The sequence below is a fragment of the Canis lupus genome, chromosome 31, assembly GCF_011100685.1.
Source record: "Canis lupus familiaris isolate Mischka breed German Shepherd chromosome 31, alternate assembly UU_Cfam_GSD_1.0, whole genome shotgun sequence".
NCBI lineage: Eukaryota > Metazoa > Chordata > Mammalia > Carnivora > Canidae > Canis > Canis lupus.
In genome coordinates this window covers 23205689-23232265 of record NC_049252.1, presented here as the reverse complement: position 1 = coordinate 23232265, position 26577 = coordinate 23205689, and the positions used below count along the sequence as shown (strand labels likewise).

The following is a 26577-nucleotide window of genomic DNA, read 5'->3' as shown; positions in this document are numbered from 1 at the left end:
TTCCCCATGAGGACAAAATTTATAAAAATGCAATTCTCATGTAAGATTGAATAAATAATGTCTTTTTCAGTTAGATATTTTCCAGAGAGCTACAGAGATGCCGAACTCTATATTGCCCCCATCTCCTGAAGACAAAAAAGGGTTAGCACATGTTCATTAGACAATTCTCAGAGTCTGTTGCTTTTCCCAAGTATGTTTCATTCCCCACTGGAGAATAAACAAGGGGAAAACACCACTTATTTTAATTAAGAAATAAGTCAAAAGAAAAGGTTTTGTAGAAAAGGACGCAAATTAGGCCTAGATTCCTGAGAACATTGACTGAGGGGTTTTAGACTCAGTGTTGCCTTCACCTTTCAAGTATAATGAGGAGTATAATTGAGCTATTCAAGTATAATTGAGCTATTGAAGCCAATAAAGCCGGTACCCTAAGAATTCATGGAGTGAATTCCACTCCACTCAGCAGGTTTGAAATGTCATCAATATACCTGGAGACAGTGTCTTCCATTTCATTTTCTTGAAATATATCCAATAATTCTGTTAGTCTTGTGCAGTTCTGGAAGTCTTCTTTACTTACAAGAAGTGTCTTTTCAAACCAAGTTTATCAACAATAAAAAACACTACAAAGGAAAAGACTATTGATGGTGATAGTATCTTGGTTTGTCTGAGAGAAGAAAGGTAAATGCACTCTAATGCAATAAAACCAAAAACCAAGTATATTGTCGAATCTCTGTGTATTTGTCCTGCCATCAGGATCTCCTTACTTATTATCTCTGTCAACACACACACACACACACACACACACACACACCCCTCTGAATTTAGAATTGGCAAATCTTCCAAAAGTCAACCCTCTTAAATCCTGGAAAAATTTACTCCTATCCATTTACATTAAATCTCAGAGGTCACTTAGGTTTGGGCTGAAGCCAGAAAGGAACTAATTTCCTTTAAGAGAGACCAGTTTAGGGATCTGGGGGAGTTGGCGCCTGGCTGGCTCAGTTGGTTAAGCATCTGCCTTAGGTTCAGGTCATGATCTCTGGGTCCTAGGATCAACTTCTGCTACAGGCTTCATGCTCAGTGGGGAGTCTGCTTCTCTCTCTTTCTCTCTCATGATCTCCATCACTCATTCTCTCTCTCTCATAAATAAATAAATAAAATCTTTACAAAATAGAAAAAACAGGATAGAGACAAAGAATGATTGGAAATCAAAAAAGTTTAACTATTTCTCTGAGTTTTAAATTCCTTATCTCCCAGGTGTCATGGTATCGATGTAAATATTAAATAATATATGTAATAAGCCCTTTAGATGATTGTGCAGGATTGTTTTCCAATAGATCTTGCTATATAATTGCTGTCTCTCAAAGTGGGTCTATGAATTTCACATAACCCAACAGAGTATATGGTCTCATTGAAGCCTTCCAGATTGTGAATATTGTACCAATCCTCTTCTGTCCCTTACTTTTCTTTTTATTTCTTTTTATTTTTTTTATTTTTTATTTTTTATTTTTTTTTTTTTTGTCCCTTACTTTTCAATAGACTACAGGAGTGAATTCAGATCACTGTTATATTTACTTTTTTTTTTTGTTTTTCTCTGCCTTTGCATTAAAATTGCATCACCTTTTAGTGGTGTCTGTGTCCCTAACTGTAGTGAGTAATCAAGTCAGAGATGTAGATAAAAGCTCCCTATTCATTTTCCTCTTTATATACAAAGCAATATGCAAAATGGAAGTTTTAACTGAAGCACCAGTTATGGAAGATACTGAGAAACATGTCAGTTATGATTTACTAAGTTTTCAATGATAATACCTGAAAACCAGTTCTGTAATACTTGGGCTCCTCACTCAGAAACCTCTTTCCCAGATTACAGATAATAAAGGATCAAAAGAGTATAGGCAATTTAAGGGTTGGGAGAATGGGGATTTTTGTAAGAAAGATTGCTGTGCTGGGGCTCTCACTGGTCCTTCCTACAAAGGCAAAGGGGGAGGTAGCATGATTGAGACATCACCTCAAGCCTAGTAAGAGGGGCTCCAGCTTGCTGCAGGAAGCTTCACACACATTCTCATCAGTGGGAGACACAAGTTGAATCATGCCTAAAAAAGACCAAGTATTCTTTGCATCAGAGTAGGGAGCTGCCGCTGGGAAGTAACAGTACTTCCAATTGAACAGGCAGGTCAAAGTACATGAATCTTAGGGACTGAGGGTAATACATGCAGAAGGAAAATTAGTATGGGGTTAATGATGCTTATCCAAAAAATAAAAAAAAAAATGATGCTTATCCAAGAAGATAGTCTTGTATAGCCAGAAGATTATAACAGTAAGAGGCTCCCACAGGCAAAAGCTAAAGACAATCATAGTGGCCAGGCAACAGAATGGTATCACTCACATCATGGAAGTTATATTCCAAGGAAACCAACAGGACCCATAGGGACCCTGCAAGAGAAACCACAGCTTTAAATATTTTCTGGGCACAGGATACATGAAGCATGCATGTAATAGTACTAGTCCAGGAGGAACTTTCTTAGCTTCCTTGTTCATCTTCTTCCCTTCAAACCAACCTGAGGGATTAGAAACAGCACCTAGAAGTAGGGTTAAAATTGAGTAACAAAGAAAGAGAAGGGGCCATGATTCATTTTTCCGATAACCAGTAGCTCCCCCAAGGCTGGCCTTAGCTGGCAGGAGAATGGGAAGGCAAATTATCTTGAATAGAGATGAAAATACCAGTTAATATATGTGACTTGACACCTTAATTCACTGGACAAATGAGACTATGTTTACAACTTAAAGTGACCAAAGAATTTTTTTACTATCTAAAAATAGCTAGAAATTCACGGGCTCTTCATCAAACATCCATCTAGTAGTAGAGGATAATTTTCCTCTAATGTAGAAGTTTAAAAGGATAGTGGGAGACAAAAATAAATAAGCTCTCTATTACATCTAATGAGTCCTAATGTAGATTATGTATGCACATTTACTCTTCACAGGGTATTAAAAAAATCAGTGATTAGGGAAAAAAAAAAAAACCTTTCATGTTAACCAAATAGTAAGGTAGATATAGATAGATAGATGATAGATAGATGATAGATAGATAGATAGATAGAGAATAGATGATAGAGTATGAATATATGCATATACACATATGACTAGCAGAGGGTCTACCTAAACATTCAAGGCAGCGTATATGTAATGCACAAAGCCTGTTTGTATTTCTCTATTAGCAGGTTCTCTTCATCCCATGGGTAATACATACACCCAATCCTTTGCATAGCTACATGGATTTTTTTTAGAGTTCCACTTGTCCCATCTTGTTACATAAAGTATTTTTTTAAGAGTTTATCAAAACCTCCAATCTATTAATATTGTTACTTTCTTCCATGATTTTCCCATTCCCACTGATTCTTGTCTTGATACCTGAGCCTGGACCTAATCATCGATCATTTTATGTACGCTCTAACCACAGATCTAATTTCTGTCCATCTTACTCCGGAGCCACACCTGCCCTGTTAAACCCTCAAACCCTGATCAATTTCACCATTTGTTTCCGATTTATCAATTCCCTGGAGGCTGAACAATGCTTGGGAATATTTCATCAGCTTGCTGATTGGCATTGTTTCAGGCTATTATTCAACCTCAGCTGCTCCCTCAATATTTCTTGGCAAGTAGTTTCTGCAAAACCTTAATCATATTCTTTGTCAAACCGTGAAAAGTCTACTAGCATCAAACTACCTTCTCATTTTAATAGCTATTCTACTTTTACTTTTCTGGGAAATAGAAAATAGAGGCCTTCATTTATGAATATACCCTTACCAATCTCATATCTTCACCCATTTTTTTTTAATTCTTCTCTTTATTGCCTTCTAAAATCAACTTTCTTTGTAAGATACATCATTCTTGAAGTTTTTTCCCCTAATTCATTACTTTCCTTCCTTAAATCAGTGCTTTTCACTTAGGGCAGGGGAAGCAATTTTGCCTCCCAGGAGACAAAGTATACAGACATTTTTGATTGTCATGACATTTTGATTGGCATCTGGTATGGAGAGGCTGGGGATGTTGCTGAACATTAAAAAATGTACAGGCCTGGAAAAAAAATGTACAGGACAGCCAGTCCTATGACAAGGAATTAACAGGTCCAAGAGGTCGACAGTGCTGATGTCGAGGAATCTTGCCTTAAGCATATGAAGTCCTTAAGACTTATTCCAACAAACAAACACATAAATAAGAGAGATAGCTGGCTGTCCCTGATAATATTTTCTATACAATGCTACCCCAACTCTTTTTTATATTTCCAAATTTGTTAAAAATCATAGTATGCACTTTTATCTTTTCATTTTGTATATATAGGAATATTAAATACTAATTAAAACCTTTTAAAATTTACTAAATATAGCCCCAAGTCCATGTTGTGTAACTACTCATTGATGATACTTGACGTTAGCCAATAGCTCTTTCTGCTTGAAACTCTCTGCTTACTTCCTCATAATACAGTGATAAAAGGCATGGGCTTTAGAACTGAGGCATACTTTTAAAATCCTGGGTCTAAATTTCACTGCCTGGATAACCTGGTCAAGCCATTTAATCTCACTAAACTTCATGTTCCACATCCTACTTCCTTTGGATTCAGATCATATGCTATTTATTTTTATATCTTTTCTCTTCCCAGTCCCTAACACTTCACTTGGCTGATATTGAAGGGTCAGGAAGTTGAAGAAATTAGTGAATATACCACTAGGTATAAATTCTATATTCCTATTCCTGTACTTTCTTTTGACCTCCTTGATCTGTAGTTTCAAACCATGTCCAAGTAGCTCTGAAAGATCACTTTGTTCCACTCTCCCTCCATTTATCCACTTCCTCTGTCAATTTCATAGTATGACACCTTATTGCTCCCAACATGACTTTTATCAGCCATTACAAAATAACTGAACAGATGGCATGTGGCAAAATGGTCTAGATTTATTTTGAGCAACTCCAGAGGACAGAACTAAAACCAGCATTTCAATGTAAGAAAGAAATTACTTCTAAAAGAAAGAAAGAAAGAAGAAAGAAAGAAAGAAGAAGAAAGAAAGAAAGAAAGAAGAAAGAAGAAAGAAAGAAAGAAAGAAAGAAAGAAAGAAAGAAAGAAAGAAAGAAAGAAAGAAAGAAAGAAAGAAAGGGAAAAATTACTCCTAATTAAGCTGTTCAAAATGAAAATGGGAAGTATGAGTTGGTGATCATTCTGTTACAGGAAATAATGAATAAAGGCTAAATGTGAATTTGTTAGCTTAGTAGGCTAGATTGAATAACTGGAAGAAATCAGGATATAATGTCAAGAGCAGTGGACTCAAAGGAATGCAACATTGGTTTAAGATCCATTTACCTTATTAGCTACATTTACCTTGATCAAGTGACTTGATTTCTCTAAATCTCCATTTCCCATCTGTTAAATCTTATGCAATTTATGCTAGATTTTGAATCATTGTACGGGGAAATATTTTGTAATATATAAAGCACTATGTTTTCAAGTTATCGTGACTTTAAGGATTTATTTCCATTCTTGAATTCACTGTTTCAGTGATAAGAGTTATAAATTTTGTAAATAATAACAGATGAAAATAGATACTTATCTATATACATATATATCTACATATTCATTTCCATTCTCATGTCTTAATGAAAGAGATGTGGAACACAGAAAATTAGTTGCTTTCTATCAAAAATATAACACAATTAATGAAAATGGCAAATGCTTATTTTTATTACTACGGCACAGTGTATAAATATCAAATTGAAGCATGAAAAAGTCTCTCTTCAAAAAAAGTCTCTCAATTTAGATACTCATTCTCATAATCTGAAATTAACATCATTATTGTTCTAAAGAAACCACTTTGAATTTCACTCTCTTTTGGATATTTGTAACTTCTTACTCTCTAATATCTTAAATAATTCATTAAAATTCTTACATTTATTTGATGTATTTATAAACATACAATAAGCTTTAAATATTTTTCTAGAAAAAAAAATAAGTGTTAAAAAAGCAGACAAGAATCTTAGCCAAGAAAGCACCTTAACAAAAATTCCTTTCTTGCCATTCTAACTATATGCTAAATTACCAAAAAAAAATTTCTTTAGAAATGAAGATTTTTCTCCTGTTTGCTGTTCTTTCCTACTCTGCCCTCCTAGTCTTCCTTACCACATTGCAGGATCCTTTGGCACTGTTCTAGCATAATCTGTTGAGAAAAACAAGAACACGGTTTCTATCTCAAGCTTGAGTTTTCCAGGATCTGCTGTTGCCACATCCCTTCTTGTTTCAGTTAATCACAAGGGTGGGGACACAGGCTATTCTCAACTTCGACAATTATTTCTTTTGCCTCACACCCATGGGACAAGTGTTTATAGATAAAGTGATGATCTGCAGCTCCTTGGATGTGGTTCTCTGACCAGCATTGAGGGAAGAAAATGACAGGGCACAGAGCACTTGGAATCACTTTTTCCTCTATAATGCTTTCAAAAACTAAATATGCATTGGATTTTCATAAGCAGTTTAAAAATGCATCATGGTTTAGCTTTCATTTTGAAAACTAAGCAGGAAACGAGTTTTCCTCAAACTAAAGATATTATTTATTGTTGTCATTGTTCTGGCAGTCCAAGAAAAATCATCAAAATAGTTTATGCATCATGCTCTTTATGAGAAGGATTTTTTTTCAAGTGTTTTAGCCCCCCATTTGTCATCACTATTGTTGTTATTGTCCATTTAAAAGCACAGATTATTAAATCAATTACCCACAGATTTGATGATACTTGAGTGCATCTCTCTCTCTTGCAGTTTCTATGTGTTGTCTTGAAAATGACTTTTCTAAACATCTGAATTTGTAAAAGCAGTGTGGATTTAGCCAGTTTGTAAACTTGAACAGATTTTCAAAATCAATTTGAGATGTGTCTTCCTCTTGGGAATTGAAATCAGATTGCTAAATCTGTCCTTTTGCTTTGGTTGTCCTTCTCATTTAATACTTTTTTGCATCGCCTTCCTTTAGAAATCGTTCTGCTTATAGAAGGTATTCTTAAACCCGGGCTCACTTCTTTTGGCATTCCATATTCACGTAGGGTTGATCTTTCCAAATATATATTTTAGCAATTTTCTGCTTTAGGTTCCCATGAAAGCTTCCAGTGATTGAAAACAATGCGTGAATAAAAACACAGTTGTGGGTTATTTTGCATATAGGTTAGACAAAACAAAATTTTTGCCAATAAATCGTTCTCTCAATTTTCATTCTGTTTCGAGGGTAAAAAACATCTAATGTTTAGCCGTCCTTCATAAACACAGCTTATGTTTGTATCATTAAAGCAAACTAACCCCGCTGTGATTAAAATATTGATTAAATGGATCTTGTAAGCTCTCATCATAAGACAAAACATTTTTGGAAAAAAAATTATATTCACAGTAAAAGTTGTTTTAAAACAAGAAGTAGAAGACCATGTATTGAAATGGACATGAAACCTAAGTATATTAAGAGAAAATGACTCAGATTGACAAAAATTAATAATGTCAGAAGTTAAATGCTTTATTTAGGGGTACCTGGATGGCTCAGAGGGTTAAGCATCTGCTTTGGGCTCAGGTCATGATCTCAGTTCCTGGCATCAAGCCCACTTAGGACTCCCAGCTCAGTGGGGAGCCTGCTTCTTTCTCTCCTTCTATCTCTCCACCCTGCTCATGAGAGATCACATGAGTTCTCTCTCTCAAATAAATAAAATCTTTAAACAAAAAAGTTAAATGATTTATTTATAATATGAAAGAAAATGATAATGCTTCCCTTTAGGGAACAACCAGAAGTCTCTGCCTCTTTACCTTCATTTACCTTGCACCAGTACCTGATGCACTTCCATGCTGCCATTCCAGTCTTGCTGTTTTGGCGATTTTGGAATAAAGTGAGAAATCTTGGGAATATAAATTAACCTTGGCCAATGATTACATCTTTAGATTTTAGGGAACTTATTTTCTACTTGTAAACCTACAATCTGTACAATTAAGAATAAATTAGTATGTTGGATTTAAGAGATAATCTTTCAAACTAAGAAAATTTTAAACATATGAAAAGAAACCCACCTTATTTGACAAATAGTTATACCATCTACATAAGGAATGCAAGCTTTAAGTATCCTTTGCATTTACCTTTAATTGAACAGTAAATCCATTCACAGAGCCTTCTAAATCAGAAGGTATATTTCCCCCTCCAAAAAAATGCTGAAACAACTTCCTATCCATAACTCACACCTTTTAATGGACTCCTGGAAAATTCTATTGAAAAATGGTATTCAATGAAGTCATGTAACTCTCCTCAAATAATGTGTCCAATCTTTGTATCTAATGCCTACAACTAATCTTCTATTGAACTTAGTTTTAAATATGGTTGAAATTAACTCCCTTTACTCTTTTTCTTTTATCATTTATAATGGTTTTCAGATCTTGAAATGTGCATCTTTTCCAAGCAAGTTACACAGTCTTCTCAGAAATTGCTCTTGTCTGAGCTAAGTGTCCCTCACGTGGCTTGCCATAGAAATTCCTGGTAATCTCTAATCTAACACTTCCCTTCTGTTTCCAATTTTTTTTAAACTTTCAGTCTCCACAACTATACCTTAAGATCCTAGAAGAAAGAGTCTCTATCAGTCAAGTTTCAGCCAGAAGACCAGAACCCGTAGAAGTTATGTTAATGTACTTACTGCAGACAATTGGCTTAGCTGATTTTGGAGTCTGGCTAGGCAAGTCCAAAGTTGGAGGGCAGGCCTTTAGGAAGAATAGTCCAGAACTCAAGGGTGGGAGCTGAAGGTTCAGTAACAAGCAGAATGTCTTCTTTGGGGAAAGCTCAGTTCTGCTATTAAAAATTTCAACGGATTGGGGCCCCTGGGTGGCACAGTCAATTAAGCATCTGCCTTTGGCTCAGGTCATGATCCTGGAGTTCCAGGATGGAGCCCCGCATCAGGCTCCATATTCAGTGGAGTCTGCTTCTCTCTCTCCTTCTTCCTCTGTCCCTCCCACTGTGCATGCACTCATGAGCTCTCAATCTCTCAAATAAATAATTTTAAAAATCGTTAAAAAATTTCAACTGATTAAATCAGGCCAATCAGATTACTTAGGATAACTTTCTTTACTTAAAGTAAATTGATTATAGACATTAATCACATCTACAAAACATCTTCATAGCAACTCCTAGATTAGTGTTTGATTTAGAAATTGGGTACTACAGCCCAGCCACACTGATAAAAAAAAAAAAAAAAAAGAAAAAAAAGAAAAGAAAAAATCCCTTAACTCCCATTAAAAAAAAAAAAAAAAGTTAACATCCAGAAGAATAAAAACTTATACCAGCCACCCACGTACTCCTCACCTAGATTTGAAATGTGCTAAAATTTGACTAATTTGCTGTATCTGGTGTGTGTGTTTGTGTACATTTTTGAAGTTATTTGAAAATATATTGCAAACATCGTTACACTATATCTCTAAAACCTTTAGCATGCACCTCCTGAGAATGACATTCATCTACGTAACCACATTTGCATTACCCCCTCGCAAATAAATGAGCAATGATCTTATAAAGTTATCTAGTAATCAGTTCATATCCAAAATTTAGAATTATTCTATCACAATAAAGGAAAGAAGAAATTAAGAAATGAAGCAATAAAGAAAGCAAGACACAAAGAGAGAATTTTGAAGTTTCCTCCCAAAATTGAAGGTCAGCTAAGGGGTGTGTATACCTAAAACATCTCCTATGTTATACTCCTTTGGGGCTCTACATTCAGTGTTGGGTTAATTCCTTTCCCTATCAATGCCAATTTGAAAGAGTGTGAATATTTGCATTACTGTTATTATTGATAATGTTATTGTAACACTGGGATTTATATTTAATTCATAATTATATTTTGTACTTAATATTAAAAACACTGAATGACTGTTGAATTGTTTAATAGGATTCAAAATTAGTATTAAACTGTCCTTATGATGAAAGAGGCCAGGCCAGTTTTGGGTAAAGAGAAATGGAAAAATGGAATAGATCAGAACAAACAGCACATGTGTGTTTCCTCTGGGCTGTTTCAGCTCTCTTCCTCATTTAAACATACTGTTCACAGATCCTCACCATCTTTCCTGCCATGAGTTAGGAATCACTTGGTTTAAAAATCCTTCATCTGGATGTACCAGTATTTTGTGGAGGTATTTCTCTTAGGCATTCCTTTAAAGATAACAACCTTATGCGTGACAACATTCCATTTTTCTTTCATCCATTTAATTCCTCAAAATGTTTGCCCATTTCCCCAGGATATAAATCCAGTTTCAAACAGGATTTGAGGAAGGATTACCTCAAAGAATGTTTTCTGAGACATTTAAAAATGGTAATTGATGATTTGAGTATTTTGCTTAGCTAGGTCGGTTCTTCAGCTGCAGAGAACATTCTGTTCCTAGGAAGTAGTTTTACTATATAGCAAGTGCTTAAGAAAATAGGAAAAGAAATAAACATTCTGAAAGTTAACCTTGTCTGACTTCAAATCAACCTTGGAGTTTTGTGCCAGGATCCTAGGAGAAACAAATAAACTGGATTGTGTTTGTGTCCTTCACAATTTGAGGAGTTCATAGAATTTGTTAGAAGTTCACATTGAAGCAAAAAGAGGCTCCACCCTGAGCTCCTGTCTAGCCTTTCCATAATAAATTGAAGACCTGAAACATGGCCATTAGTGACATAACTATAGTGCAAAGGCCTGTCCAAGGGCAATAAATGCCATTGTATCCCCACTCCCAAATTACATTGCCTCACAGCCTGCATTGGGCTAGATTTAGTGAGTTGTTTGGTCAAAATACATGGAAAGAAAGCCTAAGAACTAGCTGTGTAGGCAAGAAAAGGAAAGACTTTCTGGATGGAACAGATCTATAAAACAGTTAAATCAACTTGAAATATGTTATCTACCATTTTAATAACAGGTTCTTAAGGAGCTTAATATGGATCCCAATGTTTCTGAATTCAGATACTAAGCTAATATTAAAGAAATTGCATGGGCTTTGATAATTTTTTTTAATTTTTTATTTATTTATGATAGTCACACAGAGAGAGAGAGAGAGAGAGAGGCAGAGACACAGGCAGAGGGAGGAGCAGGCTCCATGCACCGGGAGCCCGATGTGGGATTCGATCCCGGGTGTCCAGGATCGCGCCCTGGGCCAAAGACAGGCGCTAAACTGCTGCGCCACCCAGGGATCCCGGGCTTTGATAATTTTTGACATATATTTCCCCATTCTTTTGCCATCTTATATGTCCCTTGATCTTCAAAGGGAACTCCAATTAAATCATTTCAATATAAATATGCCCTATGTTTCATTTGGAATTCTTTTTAGTTTGGAAATAATGACTTTATGTGTCCACAAAAGAGCTACATTTCCCAATTTTAGGTCTAGCGTAATCCACTGACTAGTTGTCTTCACACACCAATTAACAAGAATAATTTCAGGCACGTGCAGTAGTTAACTCATGAACTAAAGTGGGTTTAGGTCCCCACTCCTTTTTCATTTTTATGAGGAGGTTGTGCTGTGTCCACATGTAGTTGTTCTTATTGTTGTTCTTTACATATAAGAATTTGTTTTGTTTTATTTCGAGAGTATTCTGAGCCTGAAAAAAAATGTCTTATTTACTATACACAGTGGAACAATTTGAAATAAGATCTATTTTAAACCTATGCATTCTGGTAATAATAATTGTCTTTATGCTTCATATGAAAGTTATTCCACCTTATCTAACACTTGTGTCTCACTGGGCCACCAGAAAAAGAATATGTTATCATATTATGAAACCATATCTCAGTGTGTTGTGCTTTTCTTTTTCTATTGAGAAAAAATGTAGGAGTGAGTGAATATTGTCATGAAAAGAATTAAAACTTTGGTGCCAAACACCATCTTACAAATCCCACCACTTATGCCATCCATGGCCAAGAAGAGATTCTTTTGCAATGAAAAACTATATACATAAAAGGCAAAAGCTGAAAATAAGAATAAATATCTAATAAAAATATTAAAAAGCTCATAATTTGGATTGTACACATATGGATTAGGTGAAGTAACTATACCATAAATCACTAGGGTTACAGGCATTAGTAAAAGGTAAAACATTGCAGCAATAATAATTTTGTCTCTAAAAGTATATCTGCTAAAACTCTTAAGTGCTGATGGGATCCAGGGCCTGGTCCCTCTGGTCTGTTTTACTCTCTGTCTCTGGATCTAGTCTCATGCCTTTAAATACTGTCTACTAATGTGACCCACATTAGTAACAACCTGCTCCTCTTATCTGAACTCCAGAAGGATACATCACCAGAGATCCTGGGTGGCTCAGTGGTTGAGTGTCTGCCATCAGCTCAGGTCATGACCCCAGGGTCCCAGGATTGAGTCCCGCATCAGGCTTCTTGCAGAGAGCCTTCTTCCTCTGCCTATGTCTCTACCTCTCTCTCTACATCTCTCATGAATAAATAAATACAATCTTTTTAAAAAGGATACATTGCCTATTTAAGTGACATTTGGACAATTCTAACAAGAAGATAAACTTTGCCATATCAAGTCCTCATCAATTTACCTCTGATATGATCAATTGTATCATCGTCTGCCCAGTAATTTACCTAAACTTCTTTGGAGTCATTTTCCATTTCCATTTTCCTTCATTCTTCCTATTCATCTACAGGCAAATCTTCAGGCACTTTTACTAAATATATGCTCTCTGCTACTCATTGCTGTCATTGCAATACCATGTCTAAGCCTCCAAACTGCATTCATGGACAACCACCACAGACCCTGACCCTTACTGGACTCCTGCCCTCAGATCCATTTACCCAGAAGCAAACAGTATGATCTTCCAAAAATTGCATTCAAATTTATGGTATTCTCTTTCCTAAAACATTCCCATAATTTTCTATTTCACTTACAATAGAATTTATTTCTTTTATAATGTCTACACAGGATCTGGCTCCTGTCTTATGCTCTGATTACATGCTATACCAATTATGACTTGCTCACTACAACTACATTGGCTTTCCAGTTTTGCAAGTTTACCAAGTTGGTTTACCAAAAATCCTATCTAAGGATTTTTGCATAGTTGTGTTCTCTCCTGATCCCCAGATCATTGGTTCCATCTTGACATTAAAGTCTTAGTTTAATTTTTCTTTTAGTTTATTTTTTTTAAAAGATTTTATTAATTAATTTGACAGAGAGGGAGAGAGATACAGAGCACAAGCAGGGGGAGCAGCAGGCAGAGGGAGAAGCAGGCTCCCCACAGAACAGGGAGCCCAATGCAGGGCTTGATCCCAACATCCAGGGATCATAACCTGAGCCAAAGGCAGACACTTAACTGAGTGACCCAGGTTCCCCTAAAGTTTTAGTTTAAATGGAACTCCCTCAGTATAACCTGCTTTATTTACAGTTTGAAGAAGCCCCCAGTGACTGCTTTTAAATTATGTTGCTCTATCAAAGTGCATGCCACTACTTAAAAATGTCTATTTTTTGATTTTTGGAATATTTTATGGTAAACTCTGAACTGCACAAAGCTATGTACTTAATAAGCTATCATCACTTAATATTATTCAAACTGCTACATATATGAAATGGTTTTTGTTATTCCCATAATCAATTGACCCCAAGTCAGTGTTTAGTATCACCACTCAAATGATACTGGATTGCTTAACAATATTTCATAATGTATGATAACCCTAAAAAATAAGATATATTCAAGAACTGGCTCCCTTGTGCTTTCTTCCTCAAACATGTCTTCACAGTCACCCATCACACTGATAAGAAATACCCAGTTCCAACAGAAAGCACATGAGACATTGAAGTCTTTAAACTTCATCATCCATATCTACATAAATGCACAACAACAAATATTAACAATAGTAAAGCTTTTGCATCAGCAGTAGAAAACTCGTGGGTACTGTTTTCTAAAATGAAATCTGGACCATTAAACTGTCACCTTTTTTCAGATGTCTCCTATTCTAGTATAGATTGAAAATTTTAGGACAATTGGGATTTGTTTAAACACTGATTTTCATAAATTGGAATTCCAAGAGTGTTAAACAGCTGCCAGTCAACAGATAAATCTACAGACTATAAAGATGCCAATGTCAAAAAAAAGATCTGCTATTAATATAAGAGTACTGAAATGTATTAAATACATTGAAGAATAATACTCAAATAGTTGCTGATCACCATATTCAGCCTTCTGGAAAGAAATGACCTCAGAGATATTCTACTTAATGACATCTGTTTTACAAGGAAGATATATTAATTTATACACCCCCTCACATACAGACACACACATTACTTTGCAAGCACATTGGGTATCTTTTTTTTTTAACATTTTATTTATTTATTCATGAGAGACAGACAGAGGCAGAGACATAGGCAGAGGGAGAAGCAGGCTCCCCATGGGGAACCTGATGTGGGACTCGATCCCAGGACCCTAGGATCACGACCTGAGCTGAAGGCAGACGCTCAACCACTGAGCCACCCAGGTGCCCCACACTGGATATCTTTTGGTTTAGAGTACCTTATCTAATGTACCTAGAAGTGAGGAAACCAAATCTTTCCTGCTGCGTTCTTCATTTTAGTTTCCAATATTATACCAGAATTATGCCAAATTTTGAATTCCCACAATTCATTTTTTTCTACATCACATAAATCACTTCATATAAAGCTAATAACAACAATAAAGTTGGCATCACAGTACAGCTGAGTTAAGCCCTTGGTATGTGACAAGTATAAATCAGGACACTAGACAGAGCAGTATGACCAGTGCACAGCACATGCTGACCTTACATCCCCTTGATTCTATTTCTGCTACTTCTAGCTCCATTTTGAAAAAGCTGAAAATCCTACAGTTGTGCCAATATTGATTTTGGTGGTCAGTAATCAAAAGGAATTAGCCAGGGAAATTCAAAAAAAAAGTTTTTTTTGTTTTTTGTTTTTAAATATACTATTTATTGGCCAGATATTCAGATTTGGAAGGATTAATTATATATTTTTAATGGGATTGAATATTTTAATTGTGTTTGGTTTAGACAAGTGGCAAATAAATTCCAAAACCCAATTAGTAAAGGTTTTATTTGGAAAATTCAAATATTTAGAATATGGAATATATTGGGGGAAAAAAGCCCAGTGGAAAACTTAGCTCTATATTACAATAGGTTAATTATAAAAATATCCACAATTATTCTTATTCTGGTTTTCATATCACTTGCAATGTTTTCAAAATTCCTCCCACTAAGTGGTGGAGTTTATTCATTCAGCTTTTGAAAATTTGCTGTTTTGTGACTTGTTCTGTCTAGGAATACAGCTGATGCAATATTGTGTCCATTTCAAATTGAGGCCTCAAGAGGCCTTGTATAGAATTCTGCTCACTCTTTTTAAATTCCTTTTATGCCATGTGAAAAAGTCTGGACTAGCGTGCTAGAGAATACGAGACCTAGAAGCAGGCAACCTTATTTTCCTAGCCAATGCCATCCTAGACCAGCCTACAGCCAGCCAACCTCTGAGCACGGGACATAATACTGCTAAGACTAGCAGAGCTGCTTCCCTAACTCATAGCTAAATTCAGGTGCATAAGAACAGCTAAGACCAGAAATTCCCAGTTGACCCAAAATTCATGAGCAACAATGCTTTGCATGAGTTTTATTGTGGACCCTATAATATTATATCAACAGATAACTTATTCTTAAGAAAATGCCCCTGAGAGTTGCAAAATATATCTACTATAGTCTTCTGGCTCTTTTGGGATGCAGGCCCAGAACTGTTACAGGATATACTTCTGAGAATCAATGTAAATTGAATATAGCTACTTTATTCCTATAGCTACAAAGATAACTGAGGACCAATACAGTGTCTAATGCAAAGTAAGTACTCAAATATCTGTTATATACATTAACTAATATTTTTCTAAGCAAAGTCCAAATATTCTAAAGTGTATTAAAAAATCTGGAATTAGCCAAATTCCTATCTAATTTAAGGAAAGGGACATGACTAGTCTTTGCATTTGCCAACTGAGAGGCCTGGTAACAACAACAACAACAAAGCCATTTTTTAAAAGCACAGAATGGGATCACAAGGTCATAAGACACTGCAAGCCATAGTCTTGGGGGCACAGATGAACTATAAACTAAGGAGAGCAAACATCTGGAACCGGTTATATGAAGAACAAGAACTTCTAAAATAGGTGAAGCAAGGAAAGAAGAAAAGGGTGCAGAGCAAGAAGCAAAGAGGCAAGATTTTTGGGTGTTGCTTTTCAAACATCGGCTTATGTTCCCAGCTCTCCTTTAGGGCCCAACAAGTTTGTTCTGTGTGTCAGTGTTCGGTTTTGGCAGGAAGCAAGAGGCACAGCAAACAATGTGGTATTTGATGCTGTGGCATGGCTCACTTATTTCCCCTTTTTAAAAGTGAGATGCTTACTCTCCATATGCCTAGAGCTCTGTGTGCCAGCAACCCAAAATTGAGGCCTTCTCCAGGAATTGTCCTCAGCCAAGCAGAGCTGCCTTGTTCTTCCTTCATCCCTGCATGAACTAGTCAATGTAGGGGTATGAAGGGCTGGTCCTTTGCCTCAACTAAGAGCATCTATGAAGAGTCATCCCAAGGCCTGAAGCTCTACAGGGACTGCTGAGGTTCCTGCTCTATTACTGGTCCACTATTCCTAATCCCATTCTCTCTACTTCCTTCTGGGTATAGTTCCTAAGAGCATGCACAGGGGCACAAGAATCCCTATCTCTGCACTGTGTTCCTGGAATATGAGAAAGACAAGCTTTGGTACCAAAAGTGGGCTGAGAAAACAGATTTCAAGCGGGAATTTTATAGCTATGTCATTGGCCACATGGCTTGTAGGTGGAATATAGGTAGCCCCTGGAAGGCAAAGGTGCGGCAGCTGCTAAAATCCTTGGCAGAAGGGAATGAATGCACTGGTGAGTGCAAGACCTCAGACATTTGAGAGATGATATGAAGTAATAATTGCAGGGATCTGGAATCAGTTGGCTTTTGCTAGGGGTTCGCAACATTTTAGAAAAACTGCTGTGAAAGACTGAAGGTGATTAATTATCAAATTCAGGCTTGGTATGAAAGTCAGAGGGCATCCCAGCAGCACAGAAAAAGTTTCATCTCCTGTTGCCAAAAGACTGAAAAAGCTGAGTATCAGACCCATAACTTGATTATAAAATTATAATGTAAGCAGAGCTCTAGTGAAGGTTGAATTCTCAAGATCAGCAAATCTGTGAAGCCCTGTCAGTGTCCTTATTCAAGAAAAGTAAAATTCTGCAACTTGGTATGGGGATATGAGGGCAAGGCCTTGAAAATCGTGAATCTCCAGATTAGGCAAAATAGAATTCTGCAGAAAGGTCACATTCTTCCCTGTTAAAGTCTAGCTAAACCCCTTGCGATGGGATCATGGCCATAGTCATTTTGTCTATAGCCATTTTTGTGCTACAACAGCAGAGTTGATGAGTAGTTGAGGGTGAGCTCAACTCCCAAGATATTAGCTATCTGGCCTTTTAAGAAAAAGTCTGCCAACCCCTGGTCTAGAGGATTTTTCACAGTTATTCTTATCCATCCCCATATAAAAGAGGAATAATAAAGTCTAGGTCCAGTTGAACTCACAGTGGATCCATTGGCGAATGGACTCACCCGAGGGTAGTTTCTTTGTTCCCAAACTGTATAATGGAAATGATCATGTTGATAGTTGGCAAAACTACAATACTCCTTTCCCTTAGGATAAAACCTAGCATAGTGAGGACACTCAAGTGGAAACCTGTAAAACTGCCCTACAGTACCTGTCTGGCCAAGAGATTAAAACAAAAACAAAAAAACACAAAAACCACAAAACCTATTACATCATAGGAAGAAAAATATTATTCAAAAAATTTTGAACATATCTGTATTGTCAAAATGCCCTCTACAAAATCTGGAAACCTCCTTGCAAGTGAGAAGACTATTGGAAATTCAAGGTGGTAACAGTCTCCATTGCAGTTGCTCTGCTGGATATATTTTCTTCGCCAGAGCAGATCCACATGGTCTCAGATATATTGCATCCATGAAGTATAGTATAGTTGAATCCTATAAAGAAATAGAATAAGATACAATTATATTCATATGCGATGGGCTGCAATATATATTTTTCTTCTAGGACTTAGTTTACAATCCCATCATGTATCATAACTGAACCTGAAATACTTATACTGTCAGCATATCCCACAGAACATCACATTGATCCACTATATTGGTGACATCATAGGAGTCAGATTAGATAAGCAAGAAGTGGGAAGTTTATTGAAAGCCTTGATTTTCAAGATGCCCGTACTCCGGAGAGTAGAAGATAGAAGTACAATAATAAAGGATACCACCATGTCAGTGAAGGTTTAAGGGACTAGTGATGTGGGGTGTACTGGGATATACTCATCAAAATATTGGGTTACTACATTTTTAATCTCCCACAATTAAAAAGAAAACACAGTACCTGGTAAGCCTCTTTTGTATTTGAAAGAAACATATCCTACACATAGGAAGATAATTCCAATCTAGTTGATGAGTGGCATGCAAAACTTCCAGCTTTGAAGAGGGCCCAGAAAAGGAAATGGATCACCATGAAGTCCAGGTTGTGACGAAGCAGTTCTGACACTTAAGTCATATATAGGAGACTTTATACATTAGAGGAATCTTCAGTGGGCAGTTTGGGGAGTGGTAGTCTTAGAATTACAACGAACAACCCTGGATACAGATAAAAACCATGTCATCTGAATCTGCAGACTCAAAAAGCAGCTCCCAATATATAACTGGATTCTGGTAGAGACCAAGCACCTGACTGTGGGCCATCAAGTGTCTATGGGACCACAACTGCCCATCTTGGGCTGAGTATCTGTTATAAAGCCACAAAATCAGGAAGACCTAGAAGCAGTGCATTTTAAAAAGGAAGCAGTATGTTTGGAATCAATCCCAGAAAGTAAAAATAAGCTACACAATATGTGGCCCAGACCACCATGTCATTCTTTATCATTGACCCAGCATCTCTCCTTTGGCTCATACTTATGGCCATAGAAGATACCTCTTATGGGCCATCTAACAGAAGTAAAAGGATGAGCTTGCTTTCCAGAGTCCTCAGGTTACTAAGTAAGTTCAAGCTTAAAATAGACTGTTGTTTTACAACAACCCCACTCAGAGATAGCCCAGAAAGACAGTGGTGATTGTAAATTCACCCAATAGTCAGATCTTTTGATGGTGTACCTTGTCAACCATTTTTTATGGAAATAGAAAAAGTTCATGATAAGCATGTATACAGATACATAGGCAATGGCTAATGCCTTGGTTAGTTTGATAGAAGCCTTGAAGGAAAAAGTTGGGAAAATCTGGGACAAAGTGGCTGGGAGCAGAGGCATGTGCATAAATATAGGCCTTTGTATGACATTTTAATCCCCATCAGAGAGTATTTACTAAAAGAGAGGCTTTAAACAATGTAGATTTAGTAGTAGACCATTGACATCAGCCAGTAACTATGCTCAGCCATCCCTTTGGAACAGAATAAACTTAAGAACAGAATAGCTGTAGTGGCAGAGACGGAGTGATTCATGGGTCCAACATCATGGAATCTCACTCAAATAAGGCTTATCTAGCTACCTTCCTAGTCAAATGTCCAATCTTCTAACTACAGGTAACAGCCATTAATCCTTGAGATGGCACTATACTTCAAGGTAACTGGCCAGACATTTCATGGCAAGTTGCTATCTTTAGACTTCTTTGAATATGGAAGGGACATGATTCATCTTGACTATAACTGACATACATTCTAGGTGTTGGCCTCCCCTTCCTGACTGTAGGACCTCAGCCAGATACACTACCAAAAGGCTTACAAAATTTTTGCCCCATCAACACAGGATTCTGCGTGGACTCTCATTGTATAAAGAGATCCATTTTGCACAATTGAGATAAGGGAGTTGAAATACAACCTTGGAATCAATTGATCTTATCACATACTGCATTATATGATATGCCAGAAACAATTAGCCGATAGAACAATGGGATGGTCTTCTTAACGTACAGTGTTTTTGATTTTGATCATTTAATATGTTTGTTGGAAATAGTACTTGAGGTCAAGGTTTTGTTTTGCATTATTTTCTCTCCCTTTCTGCACTTTAAGGACTTTGATTAGTATTCTTGATTTACAAACCACCTGCTAATCTGTGGACTGTTATACATGATAGGAATTAACCTATCTTGTCAGAGTCACTATACTTTAGTGCCTATAAATGCAGAAATACTAAAGACACAAATAAAAATGGGAAATGGAAATTATATCTCTGTGTCTGTCTATCTAGGGTCTTTTTTTAATAAATTTATTTTTTATTGGTGTCCAATTTACCAACATACAGAATAACACCCAGTGCTCATCCCATCAAGTGCCCCCCTCAGTGCCCGTCACCCATTCACCCCCACCCCCCTCCCTCCTCCCCTTCCACCACCCCGAGTTCATTTCCCAGAGTTAGGAGTCTTTATGTTCTGTCTCCCTTTCTGATATTTCCCACACATTTTTTCTCCCTTCCCTTATATATATTCTAGGGTCTTAATATGAGTTTGGAAATTAAGGAAGAATTTCCTATACATCTTCAGTGACATGATTTTATAATTTCATCTGTCCAGTTAATTTAGAAGAAGCCAAGTTCTCTTCAGATATGAAAAAGTAGGTTGTGCTAGTACTAAAAATTCTACTATTCCTTGAATATCATCTTACTAAGCAATTTCAATAGATTTGGCTCAAGGAGATAAGAAAAGTGTCGAGTTCTTAAACAGTACATGCAACAATATACACATTTTAATAAAATGGTGACATTACTCTTAAAGCCACTGGTAATAAAATATAAAAACAAGCATAATGACTTGCTGAAAATTTAGTCTAATAATAAAGCATGAGCTAGACAGTAGCAGAATAAACTGAGAGGAAGTTTGATAAAGAAATAAGAAACACATGTACATTTATGTATCATACCTTTATACTAGATTTGATCTTTAAAAATGGACTTCTTGGAATATGTAAAACAAAAGAATGTTTAGCAATATTATTTGGAAAATATCTCCAATTATGAAGATAATAATTTTTTGCCTATTGAAAATAGAAAACACAAATACAAACATATATATCCACACATACCACTTCAAAAATACTTTTCAGTCCCTAAGATGAACATTTGCATAATCTATTTTTCATGATTATTGCCTAGAAATTACCAATGAAAAGCAGAACAATTTTTCTTTTTCTTTCCAAAGTACAAATATAGTAACAAAGATGCTATAGAACCAGTCCTAATTTTATTTTATTATTTTTTTTAATTTTTATTTATTTATGATAGTTACAGAGCGAGAGAGAGGGAGGCAGAGACACAGGCAGAGGGAGAAGCAGGCTCCATGCACTGGGAGCCCGATGTGGGATTCGATCCCGGGTCTCCAGGATCGCGCCCTAGGCCAAAGGCAGGCGCTAAACCGCTGCGCCACCCAGGGATCCCAGTCCTAATTTTAATCATTCTGATGGTTTCTTAAAATGTATTAAGTATAGATTTTTTGAAATATTATTTTGAAATTGACTGTTATCCACTCATCAGTTATTTGTCACATTTTAAGGAAAAAATTTCTCAAGAGCATAGGTGGTTGAAAAAGTTGTGGTTGATTCGCACAGTTAAGTATTTACCTTATATTCAATAGATAGTGAATTAGGAAATAGTTTTATTCTAAAAGCAGTTTTAATAAATCAATTCAATATGGTTTTCATGTTAGTTTTACCTCTGTTTTAACTAAACTGTTGTATTTTAGGAATATAAAATCTAAAATGACATAGAATAAGTTAATATAATTTCTTAGATGGTATGGCAAAAATTTTGTATCTCTATGCAAAAATAAATCTTGAACCACACCTTGTGCCATATACAGAAATTATAAAACATCTATGAGGGAACTTCTTAAAACATGTACACACACACAGAGAGACAGACAAATACATATATGCACTCAATCTTGGATTAGGACTAAATTTGGCATTCAGTAACATGAATTATAAAAGAAAAATTATAGGTGTGTGTGGGTAGCTCAGTAAGTTAAATATCTGACTCTTGATCTCAGCTCAACTCTCGATCTCGGGGTTGTGAGTTCATGCTCTGTGTTGGGTTTCTCGCTGGGTGTGGAGTCTACTTTAAAAAAAATTATACATAGTGGCATCTGTCAAAATAAAAATCAAAAAATGTTGCTCTTTGAAAGGAAAATCAAAGCACAAGCCAAAGACTGGGAGAAAATATTTCCAAACATAGGTAATAACAACTGGTATCAAGAATTTATGAAAATATTCATGATTATTACAAAATATTCTACAAATGGACAAAATATTAGAAAAAACAGTTTTATCAACATCACATGTATCTGTACTTAATATCATTGTTTATTAGGGAAACATGCTTAAAAACACAAATGAAATTTCATTAAACATCCTTTTGAATGGCTTTAACGTCAAACTATGAGTATCAAGTTGTGGCGAGGATATGGACCAGTTACAACTCTCATACAATGCTGGCAGTAACATTAAATGATACAGCTACTTTGGGAAATAGTTTGGTACTTTCCTACAAAGTTAAACATCCATTTACCACATAGCCCAGAAGTCCCCTTCTAGGTAGATCTGAAAAAGAAATGAAAACATATGTTTGCATAAATACTTATACACAGATGTTTAACTATTTTGTTTCATAACCACCCAGAACTAAATCCAAATGTTTGTCAGCTGGGAAAGGGTATACAAATAGTGGTTTACAATGGAATACTAAAAACTGCAGCAGGACTGATGAATTGCAAATGTATCATGCTAATTGATAGAATCTATGAATGGCCACAAAAAATATGATTCTGTTCATATGAAATTTTGGAAAAGGCAAAACCATGTGGACAGAAAATGGTTGCTAAACGTTGGAAAAGGAGAAAAGATTGACCTCAAAGTAGCATGATAGAATTTTATGGGGTGATGGAATTATTTTGACCATGGTGATGATTTCCTGACTGAATGTGTTTGTCAGAATTCATAGAATTATATAACTTAAGGGGGTGACTTTGACTGTAAATTACATTTCAATAAACCTCACTTAAGAAAAATAGTTCAGTAACACAAGTAAACTTAGGACAATTTCTGGCACACAGTTAGCACATAAAATACTAGTTGCTATTGTTACTGTTATCATCATTATTATTGAAATGATAAAAACTTTTTTCACAAATTAATAACCATAATTTTCATAGCATAGGATAAGAGCATGATGCAATCTCATCAAATATTTATATGGTCAAATACTTCTATAAGAGCACAAATATACTAAATAGCAAATTTCCATTTAGGAATAAAAGGTCAAGCATTCTATTTTTGCTTTTTCAGCAGTCTATCTAAATTTCTAAAATAGATTAAAAAGTGTTTGTGTATGCATTTTTACTTATGCAATGTTTACTAACCACTTATTATACATCAATCCTTTGCTATGCATTGGGGATCTACTGGTAAAAAAAAAATCACTAATAACTCTTACCCTCATGTAATCCAGTGCTTTGCATAATCAAATCATGCAATAATGGTAAAGTCAAAAATATTTTGACAAAATATGAAAGTCATGCTAAATACCGGATAGGAATATGTGTGTATAATCTTCAAAGAAGAATGTTTCTCTGCTACCTGGGCAGTGGAAGTCAAGTCAAATAGAGCACTTGGGATGAAGCATGCAAGCAAGATATTACATACATTAAAGTTGGGGGAAAAATAAAAAAGCTTAATGAGGAATTGTGATGTAAATTTACATTGGAATGAAGGATGTTACGGTCACTATTGCTGCATAACAAATCATTTAAAACCTAACTGTGTCAAACACACTATTTTACTGGTATCATAGACTCTGGGGTTCAGAGCTGTTTGTCTAAGCTCCACAATATCTAGGGCTCCACCTGGGAACTTTCTAGCTGGAGGCTGGAATCATTTTGAGGTGCCTTTACTCACATCTGGTGGCTGATGCTGCTTGTTGCATAAAGTCTCTGGCTGGGCTATTGGCTGGATACCCCTAAGTGTCCTCTTCATGTCTAATAAGTGTTAAGTCTCATTTATATTTCTTCTCTGCATGGTGACTGAGAGCATATATCCCAAGAGAATAAGGTGAAAGGCAGAGTATATTAAAATCAAACCTTGGGAATGTCAAGCCATCATTTCAGCCATATTTTCTTGGTTGGAGAAATCACAGAGGTCCATACAATTTCAAAGGGAAGAGTGAACAAGGCACATATCCGCCACATCAGCACATACAATGAAGGGAATATCAAGGCTTCGTTGAGAAGGGAAATTTTGGAAAATGATATGTGCTACAAATGGCGCAAGTGTTTGCCATAAAGTTCTATGAATATGGATATAAATTGCAACTGGTGATTGCCCATTTGAAATTCTAGTAATTGACATCAGGGTTAAGTGAATAACACATATTTGTCTTTGAACATTTAGATCCCTAGTACAAGCAAGAACTTCCTAAGTTATTCCCATTTTAGGGCAGCCCAGGTGGCTCAGTGGTTTAGCGTCGCCTTCAGCCCAGGGCATGATCCTGGGGACCCAGGATCGAGTCCCACATCAGGCTCCCTGCATGGAGCCTGCTTCTCTCTCTGCCTGTGTCTCTGCGTCTCTCTCTCTCTGTGTGTCTCTCATGAATAAATAAATAAAACCTTTAAAAACAATTATCCCCATTCTATAGAAAAGTGTTCTATTAACATTCAGATCATAGAAGCAAAACTCACTTTCAGCTAGCTAGAAGTGTACTGTTTAGCATATACTGATTCACAACATTTATTGAATGTTTATCATGTGCTAAGTGCTAACTATAAATAGTGAAGCATCATGTTTTCCATAAAATACTTTTATTAAATATTCTGTCAGTTTTTAGTATTTTTTAAAATTTTCTTTTATAGATAAAATATTTTCTCAGCTTACGAACTGTTGGTTGGATGTTTGCCAGTTTGATTACCATTAAGGAAACCCAACTAGACTAATATGCCTTTTGGGGAATGGGCTGAGATGAGGAACTTAATGCATTCCTTACTGTTATCATTTCTCTGACAACGTAGTTCTATGGGTTGAATTTAGAGTCACAGAATATCAGTTATTTGTAACTAACAAATACAACCCTCCCCAAACTGAAGAAGTTAAAGCTTTGCACCAGAGTATTACATATGTCCAGGTACAATACAACCCACAGAGAGGATACTATTGTGGCAGTAACATAGGAACATCAAACATCTTTTTGTTAGTATCTTCTCTTGATGTTATGTACCTGTTACTTCTCTCTTGGAAAACCTAATAGTTTGGCAGAGAATGGTAACTACCCATTAGATCTGTTTTATATTCCAGAGTAGTAGAAGAGGAAGGAGTCTAGTAGTTCTGGCTGATATAATGCAGGTGAAAATAGTGTAAGTCATTTCATTAAAGCACCTTATTTTTTTGACATTTAGGTTCCGGGGATCACCAGAGGCCCTCAAGACTGTAGAGGACTTTGAACACATAACAACAGTGAAAGGTACAAGATAGATGGACCCTTGACCACCCTGAATCATCCTTGGAGGAGTGCTACTGAGTGTTGAATATCTGCATTGAACTTGATGGGGCAAGGATAAATTTTACTCTCTGCTGAGATGTGGGCAATTATATTTTATAATTAGCCTACCTTGATCAATATAACTGGTACTGTGAGACAGAAGGTAATGTTTGAAAAGATTTATTATCTGTAGTCTCAAGGCAAACAGCTGAAGAACAAAATCATTAATTATATGGGAGGAGAGAGAGCAAGATAACACAACAACAACAAAAATGGTAGCGTGCTAGGCTAGTTTTTGAACCATGTAAGATTCTGTCAGTCCAACCAGCTTATCTATTCACCCTTTCTCAGACTCAGGCCCTTGGGCTATTTCCTGTCAGATAGGCATAATAATTCATGATTTCCCTAGTCCAGACTAGTGCCATTGCTTTACTACCCCTAGAAAATGGAACCCTTAAGCTCTGTGTTGGTTGAGATGGACAAACTCTGCTCCCTTCACACTGACCAGGCTGGATCTGAGGACTATCTAGTTCTTCTGTCTGCCTAGAGAAGCCAAATTGCACAGCCTTGAAGTATAGGCAAGTTGATGTTTCACAGGCACTGGTTGACCAATGAAAAACAAGATGCTGGGGAGCCAGGGTGGCTCAGTAGTTCAGCCCCTCCTTCAGCCCAGGGTGTGATCCTGGAGACCTGGGATCGAGTCCCACGTCAGGCTCCCTGCATGGAGCCTGCTTCTCCCTCTGCCTGTGTCTCTGCCTCTCTCTCTCACTCTCTCTCTCTCTCTCTGTCTGTCTCTCATGAATAAATAAATAAGATCTTAAAAAAAAAACACAAGATGCTAGATTTTCTTCTTAATAAGATCTAAGAAATCAAAATATGAAAAACAGTTTGTTTAGCACTGGTGGATGTTTCACTATAAAACATTCACATTTTCTTACATATAAATTAGCTGTTTTGGATAAATGACACTAACATATGGGACTCCTG

General features: G+C 36.2%; 1 long non-coding RNA gene across 1 annotated transcript in view; it reads left to right on the top strand.

The window, feature by feature from the left end:
* The window catches only part of LOC119867049, a 52977-nt gene extending 26650 nt beyond the window's left edge, over nt 1-26327 (top strand). Inside the window, exon 3 of the long non-coding RNA XR_005382228.1 lies at nt 25508-26327. This is a non-coding gene — a long non-coding RNA (uncharacterized LOC119867049). The remainder of the gene's footprint in view (nt 1-25507) is intronic.
* The last annotated feature ends 250 nt before the right edge of the window (nt 26328-26577 follow it).